Raw genomic sequence first — 13,360 nt, 5'->3', positions numbered from 1 at the left:
GAAACAATATTATATCAATGTTAGTATACAAAATTATACGATTAACGTAATTATAAAATTGTTTATCAGGAGAATAAAATAATACGAAATTTTATGATAATTCTAATATTCTCAAGCTATAAATATACAATAAGAATGCATTACTCATTAGCACCTAGAATTTGTCAATTTTTTAAATTGATAGTAATAAATTTTAATAAATTAATAAATTTAATTAAGAGATTTTGTTATTACCTTTTCATTATAAGCTCTCAAAAACTTTTCTATATACCACATTCATCGTATAATTATCTTCCAAATATTTGTGATCTTGCAATAGCACTCACAGACCATCTTTACTCGTTACTCTTGCCTTTATTTTATTTCCAAATTTTTTCATTACATAATCTACCATAGGTAATACTGTTGATAAAATTGTAGGCCATTTGTAACACCCTACCACACAGAGCTTTACACCTAGGATGTAAAACAAAGGTGGCGAGGCGCTACGACCTCTAAAATAAAATACGTACGTATAATAGCAGAAAGAATATAATAAACTAGGAGCCTTGAAAAACGGGTAAAACAAAATCGCAAAATAAAATGCGCAACGCTCAAGAGAAAGGATTACTTGCGTGCTAAGAAACTTAAAAGCTAATGATAGGAATAAGTAAAGAGTTATAAGAGTGCCAATAATACAGAGGAACTAGCTCCTGACTCAGCCTGCGAAGCCAAGGCTGGCCGGAGAATATTTACATATATATACATAAGAACCCCGAATATCCAAAATACAGAAACAAGTCCCTAACTCTCCTGTAGCCTCTATGAGGAACAAAATAAACAAGTTTCTTGGAGAGCAAGCTAAGTACATGAGTCATATATATACAAACAGAGAACAAAAAATATCCCAAGGACTACTCTGCTTCAAAGATCCAGACGTCTAGCGAGGAGCCTCTTGACCTGCATCTAAAAACAACAACACAATATGGGATGAGAACCGGGAGTTCTCAGCATGGTAAAGGTGCCACGCGTATAATAAATAAGGTCCTGGGAACGCTAGAGGCAATCCTAGAACTTCGTCATACAATTACAGAACTTAACCTCTAAGTAAAATCCATAAATAGGGGTAGGTGTTCTAAGTACACTATAATCCTTTGTTTTAAACCTAACACCTAACACTCAACCCATTCACCATTCCTCCGTCCCTCTATCTTCCATAAATTCAGCAGAGACAAGCAACCAAAAAAATTCACGCACAAGTAATAAGTAGATAGTGCAAATAGCAAGAATAGCAGGTAACGGGACATATATGTTCAATTAGGCAATCCCAGATAATGCATAGCAATCACACAAACAAATGCACATGATGCATGCCTGTCCTATGGCCGATGAGGCTCATCTGTCGGTTATCCAGCCAACCCGACAAGTCCGAAAGCCTTAGACTATCCCCCGTCGTGCATCCCATGAGTCTATGCATAGATTTCACATTCATATAACATTCAAACATTCATTCATAAATTACTCAAAGGGGGCTATCCATACCCGAAAATTTATACGTGCCCGGTCACCCTTACGACGTAGGGTCAACAGAGTATTGAGATTCAACCTGGAACACGTGGTGACGAGCTACGGTTCTGTTACCCATGAAAACTTGTATCTTAGATATTGTCATTCATAAACCATTTAATATTCATAATCCTTGTTTAGTCATTTATCAAGCCATGGCATCATTACTTCATTCAATAACCACTTCCCTTTCACATAACTCATCACATTTACCTTTTTCTTCATTCCTAAGTTACCTTAAAATCCTAACTTCTGCTATCTACCAAACTTACTAGTAGGATCTAAGATTAACAAGACAAAAATAGGAGGTTTAGGGTTCATAATCATGTTTAAAACAGAAAAACATAAGTGCTGGAAAACAGGGCGTGTGCGTACGCACACACCTATGCGTGCACACAACTCCACAAGAAAGCAGAACGTGTGTGTGCGCACGAATGCGTGCGTGCGCACACATCACTTAGTGTGCATGCGCCTCACATGTGCTAGCGCCACCAACAGAAGGCTCATCCTAGCGTGTGTGTGTGTATAGGGGCGTGCGTACGCACACTTTATGAAAAATGCTAGGTGTGCGTGCGCACAGAGGCGTGTGTACGCACAAGTTAAATTTTGCCTTTGTTGGGTGTGTGCGCACAGACCGGTGCGTGGGCACAAACCAGAAAGTTGGTTCTGCTGCAACATTTAAAACTTCAGTTTTTTGCCCCAAATTTCCGGCGTCCATAACTTCCTCTACAAAATTTGATTTTTCGCAAACTTTATACCGATTTCAAGCTTATCAAACACCCTTTAATTTTAAACAAACCTCATTTGCGTTCAAAATTTGAGGAGCAAGTTATGGACTTTCAAAGTTCATTAAAATTCACTTTTTTACCAAATAACACCCCAAACCTTATTTTTGCCAAAACCATATTTTTCCTTCCAAGAACTCATTTCCAGCCAACCTAATATACCACAAACCAACATATTACTATACATTCTCATATCATCAATACAATTTACTCTTCACCATCACATAACCATTCTTGCAATCTTAGCTCAAGCATATCACATTTCTCCAACTTTACATATTTTACTTAGAACCAACATCTTATTCCAATTCCACATATTATCATTTTCATAAAATTCTTCAAACATTAGCACAACATTATTCATTATAACAAAACCAATAATTCCAAACAACACCCCTCAATTAAACACCATCCACTATCTTATCCATACCATTACTTTGCCATAATCATAAGCCCTTCCTTCATCACTATCATATTAGCATATATACATACATACACTTAACCCTCATTAACAACTACCTCACACAAGCACCACATCAATTTATCAATCAACATCACAAACACTAATCATTTAACATATTTAACTATTTCAACTTATCCTATATGGCGCTAGCCTAAATTTTCACAAAACCTTATATGTTAAACGTGCGAAACCTAAACCATACCTTGGCTGATCACCGCACTTGGACCAAGGCAGCCACACAAACACAATCACAGCCCCTCACAAGCTTGAGAAACCAACCCAAGTCTTGGCTCCAATCACCAACAAGCTTCTAAATGCTCCCAATTTAATTCTAATGCATAAGTATCTACTTAATTCACACCTAATTCATATATATGTTCCAGTTTCAGATTTCTCATAAAAATACAAGATTGGGCTAAGGTTTAGGTTGTCCTTACCATGCCCACACGCGTAACAACTCGAGCCCAATAAGCTCCACAAGCTAAATCGAACCTAGAACACCAAATTGAACAATTTTTAACATAATTGCTGATAGATTTTCAAAACTTAAACTGGGGAATTCGAAGAAGGAAATGTGGATTCCTTATCTTACAATGTATCGGGCTTTGTAGAGCTCGACGCCGCAGACGTGTGGCCGCAAACAGTGCGACGATCGAAACTCGGAGCGAGAAGTTATATGAGATTGAAGTAAATTCAAGGGTTTTGAAACCCTTCCTCACCTTTCCTGGTGTTCTTCATCGTGGAGCAGCTGAAATGATGAATATTGTGATTCAGCTCATTTTATTTAATGAGCTAGTTGGTCCCACGGGCTCGGGTCGGGTCCGGTTTGACCGATTCGGCCCGTTCGGCCAATTTTGGACCAAATTTTTTGAAATTGGTATCGAAATTCTCATTTTGAAGAGCTCTATCCTATTTTGATATTAGTTTTGCATTTTTAATTTTCCTAATTAAAATTCAATTTATTGACTAATTATTTACCGATTTTAGCGGGGTTTACATCCTACCCACCTAATTAGGAATTTTGCCCTCAAAATTCAGATTCAGTTATCTAAAAAGAGGTGTGGGTAGTCTTTCGGTATATTCCAAGTTTCTTGAAGCTAACCTCATCACTCGAAGTATCCAACCCCTTTTATTTAAATTGACTTAGGTTGTAAGACATGCATTTGTTTTAGAAGAGTGTTTTAGTAGTTACGAAGTGTGGAGTGTACGTTGAATAGGTTCGAAAGGTACGGAAAAAAACTATTTGGCACGCCACTGACCATCAATACTCTCCAATAATTGAAATGGGCTAACTTAGCAGGGTTTAACTTCTTAGTTTTTGATTGCTCGTCCGATTATAGCTAGTTGAAGTAATATTCAGAAATAGGTATCTTTTTCCTTCCAACTTGAGAAATCTTCTTCTTAGATCTACCTATCTCTTTTGTCGGCTTTCATCATGAGAATCCTAACTCAAATTTACGTAACTTTTCCTCTGTTGTCTTGGCTATTCATGAGCGGATAATTTATACGCTTTTTGGCATTGTTTTTACATAGTTTTCAGCATGATTTAGCTAGTTTTTAGTATATTTTTATTAGTTTTTAATTAAAAGTAACATTTCTGGACTTTACTATGAGTTTGTGTGTTTTTCTATGATTTCAGGTATTTTTTGGCTGAAATTGAGGGACTTGAGCAAAAATCAGATTCAGAGGTTGAAGAAGGACTACAGATGCTGTTGGATTCTGACCTCCCTGCACTCAAAGTAGATTTTCTGGAGCTACAGAACTCCAAATGGCGCTCTCTCAAATGCGTTGGAACGTAGACATCCAGGGCTTTTCAGCAATATATAATAGTCTATACTTTGCCAGAGTTTAGATGACGCAAATTGGCATTCAACGCCAGTTCCATGCTGCATTCTGGAGTTAAACGCCAGAAACAGGTTGTAAAGTGGAGTTAAATACCAGAAACAGGTTACAAACTGGCGTTCAACTCTAAGAGAAGCCTCTACACATGTAAAGCTCAATGCTCAGCCCAAGCACACACCAAGTGGGCCCCATAAGTGGATTTCTGCATCATTTACTCATTCCTGTAAACCCTAGTAACTAGTTTAGCATAAATAGGACTTTTTACTATTGTATTTACATCTTTGGAACATCTTTAGTTTCATCTTTAGATCACGTTGGGGGCTGGCCATTCGGCCATGCCTGAACCTTCATCACTTATGTATTTTCAACGGTAGAGTTTCTACACACCATAGATTAAGGTGTGGAGCTCTGCTGTTCCTCATAGATTAATGCAAAGTACTACTGTTTTTCTATTCAATACAAACTTATTCCGCTTCTAAGATATTCATTCGCACTTCAATGTGAATTTGATGATCGTGACAATCATCATCATTCCCAACTTATGAACGCGTGCCTGACAACCACTTCCGTTCTACCTTAGATTGAATGGGTATCTCTTGGATATCTAATACAGGGGACCGAGTCCGAGATATTAGAATCTTCGTGGTATAAGTTAGAACCCATGGATGGCCATTCCTGAGATCCGGAAAGTCTAAACCTTGTATGTGGTATTCCGAGTAGGATCTGGGAAGGGATGGCTGTGACGAGCTTCAAACTCGCGAGTGCTAGGCGTAGTGACAGACGCAAAAGGATCAATGGATCCTATTCCAGTATGATCGAGAACCGACATATGAATAGCCGTGCTGTGATAGAGCATCTTAGACCATTTTCACTGAGAGGACGGGAAGTAGCCATTGACAATGGTGATGCCCAACATACAGCTTGCCATGGAAAGGAGTAGGAATGATTGGATGATGACAGCAGGAAAGCAGAGGGTTAGGAGGAACAAAAGCATCTCTATACGCTTATCTGAAATTCTCACCAATGAATTACATAAGTATCTCTATCCCAGTTTATACTTTATTTATGTTCTTATTATCAATTCACCATAATCAATTGAACCCGCCTGACTGAGATTTACAAGGTGACCATAGCTTGCTTCAAGCCGACAATCTCCGTGGGATCGACCCTTACTCACGTAAGGTTTATTACTTGGACGACCCAGTGCACTTGCTGGTTAGTTGTGCGACGTTGTGATAAAGAGTTGAGATTACAATTGTGCGTACCAAGTTGTTGGCGCCATTGATGATCAAAATTTCTGCGCACCAAGTTTTTGGCGCCGTTGCCGGGGATTGTTCGAGTTTGGACAACTGACGGTTTATCTTGTTGCTCAGATTAGGTAATTTTATTTTAATTTTAAATTTGTTTTTCTTATTTTCGAAAAATACAAAAATTTTTTTTCTTCTTTTTCTTTTTCCAAATAATTTTCGAAAAAAAAAATTTTAATAAAATCATAAAACAAAAAATTTGTGTTTCTTGTTTGAGTCTAGTGTCAAATTTTAAGTTTGGTGTCAATTGCATATTTTTAACTTTTCTCTAAAATTTTTTTTCAAAAACTCATGCATGGTGTTCTTCATGATCTTCAAGTTGTTCTTGGTAAGTCTTCTTGTTTGATCTTTAAAATTTCTTGTTTTGTGTCTTTTCTTGTTTTTCATATGCATTTTTGAATTATTAGTGTCTAAATTTTGAAAATTTCTAAGTTTGCACTACAAGAAAATAGAGTTATTTTAACACTTTATTTTTTAACACCATAATTAAATGTCAAAATTAATATATATTTTTGACAAATATCATAAATGTCAAATTTTCTATGTTTTCTTGATGAATAATTTGACCGTAGAAAATTACTCATCAATTTTGACACTCGTTTGTTTTCAATTTACTCCACTATTTTTCTTCTTCTTTGGCTCTGTTAATTTTGACATCACACTGCTCTCAGTTTAGGATTATACTACTCATTCTTTATCTTCAAAATCTCAAGTTATTCTTTAGTTTCAAGATCTCATCTCATTCTTTGTTAAAATTTTTTGTTGAGAATATTTTATAGTCAATAAGTGTCAAAATAAATAGTATTTTTGACAATTAATAAGTATCACAGAAAATATGTTCTCAAAATTTTCTAACAAATTATTTTTGACAGTCAACATTTATCAAAATAAGATTTAATTTTTTTTCACAATCACTTATATGTTAAAAATACTATTTTTGACAAAACTTTTATTAACATATTTTCATAGTTAAAATAGTGTCAAAATTTATTTTTTTGACAAATTTTAATTTTTTTTACACATTATAACCCTCAAAAATAATCTATATTGTTGTAGTGTTGGTGTCTTGCATGTTTTTTTTTTCTTAAAAATTTTCAAAAATAAGTTCTTGGTGTTCATCTTGACATTCAAAGTGTTCTTGGTGTTCATCTTGACATTCAAAGTGTTCTTGCATGCATCATGTGTTTTGATTCAAAATTTTCATGCATTGAGTCTTTTTGTTGTTTTTCTTTTTCTTCATTAAAAATTCAAAAATCAAAAAAATATCTTCCCCTTTTTCTTCTCATAAAATTCGAATATTTGAGTTGACTTTTTCAAAATTTTTTTAAAATTTAATTGTTTCTTATGAGTCAAATCAAATTTTCAATTTAAAAATTCTATCTTTTTCAAATCTTTTTCAAAAATCAAATCTTTTTCATTTTTTCTTTCATATTTTCGAAAATTTCAAATTAATTTTCAAAATCTTTTTCTTATTTTTAGTCCATATTTTCGAATTCAATATTAACAATTAATGTGATTGATTCAAAAATATTAAGTTTGTTACTTGAAATGTTCAATCTTTAAATTTTAAAATAAAATCTTTTAGTTTCTTGGTAGTCAAGTAATCAACTTTAATTTCAAAATCAAATCTTTTTAAATTTCTTTTTCAAAATCTTTTTCAAAATAAGTTTCAATCACATCTTTTCAAAATCAATTTCAAAATCTTTTCTAACTTCTTTTCTAACCTCTTATCTTTTCAATTTCAAACATTGATTTTCAAATCTTTTTCAAACTAATCCCATCTTTTTGTTTGAATCATATCTTTTTCAAAACTACCTAACTAATTCTCTCTCTAATTTTCGAAAATCCCTTCCCTCTTTTTCAAATTTCCTCTTTAATTAACTAATTGTTTTAATTTCAATTTAATTTAATTTCAATTTTAATTTTAGAATTTTAAATTTAATTTTAAAATATTTTTATTTTATTCTGTTTAATTTTCGAATTATTCTTCTCCCTCACCCTTGTGTTTGGATTCTCCTTCTTCTATTCTTTTCTTCTTCTACTCACATAAAGGAATCTCTATACTGTGACATAGAGGATTCTATATTTTCTTTTCTGTTCTCTTCTTTTTCATATGAGCAGGAACAAGGATAAGAACATTCTTGTTGAAGCTGATCCTGAACCTGAAAGGACTCTGAAGAGGAAGCTAAGGGAAGCTAAAGCACAACTCTCTGGAGAAAATATGACTGAAAATTTCGAAAAAGAAGGAGACATGGCCGAAAACAACAACAATGCAAGGAAGATGCTTGGTGACTTTACTGCACCTAATTCCAATTTACATGGAAGAAGCATCTCAATTCCTGCCATTGGAGCAAACAATTTTAAGCTTAAACCTCAATTAGTTTCTCTGATGTAATAGAACTGCAAGTTCCATGGACTTCCATCAGAAGATCCTTTTCAGTTCTTAACTGAATTCTTGCAGATCTGTGATACTGTAAAGACCAATGGGGTTGATCCCGAGGTCTACAGGCTTATGCTTTTCCCGTTTGCTGTAAGAGACAGAGCTAGAGTATGGTTGGACTCTCAACCTAAAGATAGCCTGAACTCTTGGGATAAGCTGGTCAAGGCTTTCTTAGCCAAGTTCTTTCCTCCTCAAAAGCTTAGTAAGCTTAGAGTGGATGTCCAAACCTTTAGACAGAAGGAAGGTGAATCCCTCTATGAAGCTTGGGAGAGATCAAGGAACTGACCAAAATGTGTCCTTCTGACATGCTTTCAGAATGGATCATCTTGGATATATTCTATGATGGTCTGTCTGAGCTATCAAAGATGTCATTGGACCATTCTGCAGGTGGATCCATTCACCTAAAGAAAATGCCTGCAGAAGCTCAAGAACTCATTGATATGGTTGCAAATAACCAGTTCATGTACACTTCTGAAAGGAATCCTGTGAGTAATGGGACGCCTTAGAGGAAGGGAGTTCTTGAAATTGATACTCTGAATGCCATATTGGCTCAGAACAAAATATTGACTCAGCAAGTCAATATGATCTCTCAGAGTCTGAATGGATTGAAGGAATCATCCAACAGTACTAAAGAGGCATCTTCTGAAGAAGAAGCTTATGATCCTGAGAACCCTGCAATAGCATAGGTGAATTACATGGGGGAACCCTATGGAAACACCTATAATCCCTCATGGAGAAATCATCCAAATTTCTCATGGAAGGATCAACAAAAGCCTCAACAAGGCTTTAATAATGGTGGAAGAAACAGGTTTAACAATAGCGAACCTTTTCCATCATCCACTCAGCAACAGACAGAATTCTGAGCAGAATCCATCTAGCTTAGCAAATATAGTCTCTGATCTATCTAAGGCCACTTTGAGTTTCATGAATGAAACACGGTCCTCCATTAGAAATTTGGAGGCACAAGTGGGCCAGCTGAGTAAAAGAGTCACTGAAACTCCTCCTAGTACTCTCCCAAGCAATACAGAAGAGAATCCAAAGAGAGAGTGCAAGGCCATTGATATAACCAAAATGGCCGAACCCAAAGAGGAGGAGGAGGACGTGAATCCTAGTGAGGAAGACCTCCTGGGACGTCCATTGACCAATAAGGAGTTCCCCTTTGAGGAACCAAAGGAATCTGAGGCTCACCTAGGGACCATAGAGATTCCATTAAACCTTCTTCTGCCCTTTGATGAGTGGATAATTTATACGCTTTTTGACATTATTTTTAGTATGTTTTTAGTATATTTTAATTAGTTTTTATTATATTTTTATTAGTTTTTATTTAAAAATCATATTTCTGGACTTTACTATGAGTTTGTGTGTTTTTCTGTGATTTCAGGTATTTTCTGGCTGAAATTGAGAGACTTGAGCAAAAATCTGATTCAGAGGCTGAAAAAGGACTGCAGATGCTGTTGGATTCTGACCTCCCTGCACTCAAAGTGGATTTTCTAGAGCTACAAAAGCTCAATTGGAGCGCTCTCAATTGCGTTGGAAAGTAGACATCCAGGGCTTTCCAGCAATATATAATAGTCCATACTTTGCCCAAGATTTGATGGCCCAAACAGGCGTTCTAAGTCAGCTCAAGAATTCTGGCGTTTAACTCCAAAACTGGCACAAAAGCTGGAGTTAAACGCCCAAACTGGCACAAAATCTGGCGTTTAACTTCAAGAAAAGTCTCTACATGAAAATGCTTCAATGCTCAGCCCAAGCACACACCAAGTGGGCCCGGAAGAAGATTTCTGCATTAATTACTGATTTCTGTAAACCTAGGCTATTAGTTCTCTATAAATAGGACCTTTTGCTATTGTATTTACATACTTTACATATACTTTTGATCTTTGAGAGTCTTATGCACGTTTGGAGGCTGGCCTCACGGCCATGCCTGACCCTTATTCTTATGTATTTTCAACGGTGGAGTTTCTACACACCATAGATTAAGGTGTGGAGCTCTGCTGTTCCTCATGAATTAATGCAATTACTACTGTTTTTCTATTCAACTCACGCCTACTTCTTCTCTAAGATATCACTTGTTCTTCAACTTGATGAATGTGATGATCCGTGACACTCATCATCATTCTCACCTATAAACGTGTGCCTGACAACCACCTCCGTTCTACCTTCGATTGAGTGTGTATCTCTTGGGTTTCTAATCTAAGATTGGAACCTTCGTGGTATAGGCTAGAATTATTGGCAGCCATTCCTGAGATCCGGAACGTCTAAACCTTGTCTGTGGTATTCTGAGTAGGATTTGAGATGGAATGACTGTGACGAGCTTCAAACTCGCGATTGTGGGGCGTGTGACAGACGCAAAAGGATCAATGGATCCTATTCCGACATGATTGAGAACCGACAGATGATTAGCCGATGTTGTGACAGAGCATCAGGACCATTTTCACTGAGAGGACGGGATGTAGCCATTGACAACGGTGATGCCCAACATAAAGCTTGCTATGGAAAGGAGTATGAATGATTGGAAGAAGGCAATAGGAAAGCAGAGGTTCAAGGGGAACAAAGCATCTTCATACGCTTATCTGAAATCCACTAATGAATTACATAAGTATCTCTATCTTTATTTTATGTTTATTTTCATCACCTTAAACTCCGTAACCATTTGAATCCGCCTGACTGAGATTTACAAGATGACCATAGCTTGCTTCAAGCCGACAATCTCCGTGGGATCGACCCTTACTCACGTAAGGTTTATTACTTGGACGACCCAGTGCACTTGCTGGTTAGTTGTGCGGAATTGTGACAAAGTGTGATTCACGTTTGAGAGCTCCAAGTCCTTTGGCGCCATTGTTGATGATCACAATTTCGTGCACCAAGTTTTTGGCACCGTTGCCGGGGAAGGAACGAATGAACGAACAATAATTTCGCATTTGTTTCCGGCAACAACACCAAGTTTTTGGCGCCGTTGCCGGGGATTGTTCAAGTTTGGACAACTGACGGTTCATCTTGTTGCTTAGATTAGGTATTTTTTTATTCAAAATTTTTAAGAATGAATTCTAGAGTTTCAAGGTGATGTTCCCACCATCACAAAAGCTGATTGATTCTCATCAATTTAACTATTGAATGTAATGTCCTGCTGAAGCTTGGCCAAACATGTCTAATCTTTTTAGACTGAAGCTTTAGACTAACATTGCATGATTCCTGGAATTCTTATTGAAAGTTTTGATTCTCTTTATTTTCTTTTCCATATAATTTTCGAAAAAATACAAAAAAATTTTTTTAAAATCATAAAACCAAAAATATTTTATGTTTCTTGTTTGAGTCTAGTATCAATTTTTAAGTTTGGTGTCTTGCATGCATTGTTTATTTGATCCTAGTTGCATTTTTATTGATTCCCATCATCAAAAATTCAAAAAATATTTTTAAAACTATGTCTTTTGAAGTCAATAATACAGAGAATTGAAGATTCAGAACATTCAGCAGAGGAATCAAACAGAAAAAGCTGGGCGTTCAAATCGCCCAGTGAAGAAGGAAAACTGGCGTTTAAACGCCAGCCAGGGTACCTGGCTGGGCGTTTAACGCCCAAAAAGGTAGAGATTTGGGCGTTAAACGCCAGAATGGGCACCATTCTGGGCATTTAACGCCAGGATGACACTAGAGGGAAGATTTTGTTTTTAATTCACATTTTTTTCAAGTTTTCATAATTTTTCAAAATCAAATCTTTTTCAAATCATATCTTTTCAATCATATCTCTTTCAAAATCAATTTCTTTCCATTTTATATTTTTACTATTTTCAAAAATTCTTGCTTCAATTTGAGATTTACTTCAAAATTTTTAAGTTGTTACTTGCCTATTAAGAAAGGATCAAACTTTAGTTTTTAGAATCATATCTTTCAATTTCTTGTTAGTCAAGTAATTAACTTTAATTTTAAAAACTTTCTTTTTCTAAATTGATTTTCAATCATATCTTTTCAATCATATCTTTTCAATCACATCTTTTTCAAAATTAATTTTCAATCATATCTTTTTAATTTCTGATTTCAAAATCTTTTTCAAAAATCACTTGATTTTTTTCTCAATCTTAGTTTTTGAAAACCAATTACCAAATTTTCAAAATCTTTTAATTTATTTTCGAAAGTTCTTCCCCTCTTTTCACATCCTTCTATTTAAGGGACTAAGACTCCTCCTCAAGGTACAATTCGAACTCCCTCCTTCTTTATATGTTCGAATTCTTCTCCACCTTCTCCTTCTATTCTTCTTTTCTTCTGACACTTCAAGGAATCTCTATACTGTGACATAGAGGATTCCATACTTTCTTGTTCTCTTCTCTTTCATATGAGCAGGAACAAAGATAAAGGCATACTTGTTCAAGCTGATCCTGAACCTGAAAGGACCTTGAAGAGAAAGCTAAGAGAAGCTAAAGAACAATTCTCTTTAGAGGGCCTAACAGAGCTCTTCAAAGAAGAAGAAACCATGGCAGCCGAAAACAACAACAATGCCAACAATGCAAGGAAGGTGCTTGGTGACTTTACTGCACCTATTCCTGATTTTTATGGGAGAAGCATCTCTATCCCTGCCATTGGTGCAAACAACTTTGAGCTTAAGCCTCAATTAGTTTCTCTAATGCAACAGAATTGCAAGTTTCATGGACTTCCATTGGAAGATCCTCATCAGTTCTTAGCTGAATTCTTGCAAATCTGTGACACTGTCAAGACCAATGGGGTTGACCCTGAAGTCTACAGACTTATGCTTTTTCCTTTTGCTATAAGAGACAGAGCTAGAACATGGTTGGATTCACAACCTAAGGAAAGCCTGAACTCTTGGGAAAAGCTAGTCAATGCCTTCTTGGCAAAGTTCTTTCCACCTCAAAAATTGAGCAAGCTTAGAGTGGAAGTCCAAACCTTTAGACAGAAGGATGGTGAGTCCCTCTATGAAGTTTGGGAGAGATACAAGCAATTGATCAGAAGGTGCCCTTCTGACATGCTT

The 13,360-nt window shown here is 35.9% G+C and overlaps 2 non-coding genes across 2 annotated transcripts; both read right to left on the bottom strand.

The window, feature by feature from the left end:
- Positions 1-8,586: 8,586 nt before the first annotated feature.
- On the bottom strand, positions 8,587-8,693 carry LOC148579091 (small nucleolar RNA R71). Its single transcript, XR_015894860.1, has one exon. It is a non-coding gene; the product is annotated as a small nucleolar RNA R71 (small nucleolar RNA).
- A 4,559-nt stretch (positions 8,694-13,252) lies between these two features.
- Positions 13,253-13,360, bottom strand: LOC148579090 (small nucleolar RNA R71). Its single transcript, XR_015895604.1, has one exon. It is a non-coding gene; the product is annotated as a small nucleolar RNA R71 (small nucleolar RNA).

This window comes from Arachis ipaensis, chromosome B10, assembly GCF_059453495.1.
Source record: "Arachis ipaensis isolate K30076 ecotype BB chromosome B10, ASM5945349v1, whole genome shotgun sequence".
NCBI lineage: Eukaryota > Viridiplantae > Streptophyta > Magnoliopsida > Fabales > Fabaceae > Arachis > Arachis ipaensis.
Note: the sequence above shows the minus strand (reverse complement) of the source record. Positions and strands in the feature narration are given on the sequence as shown.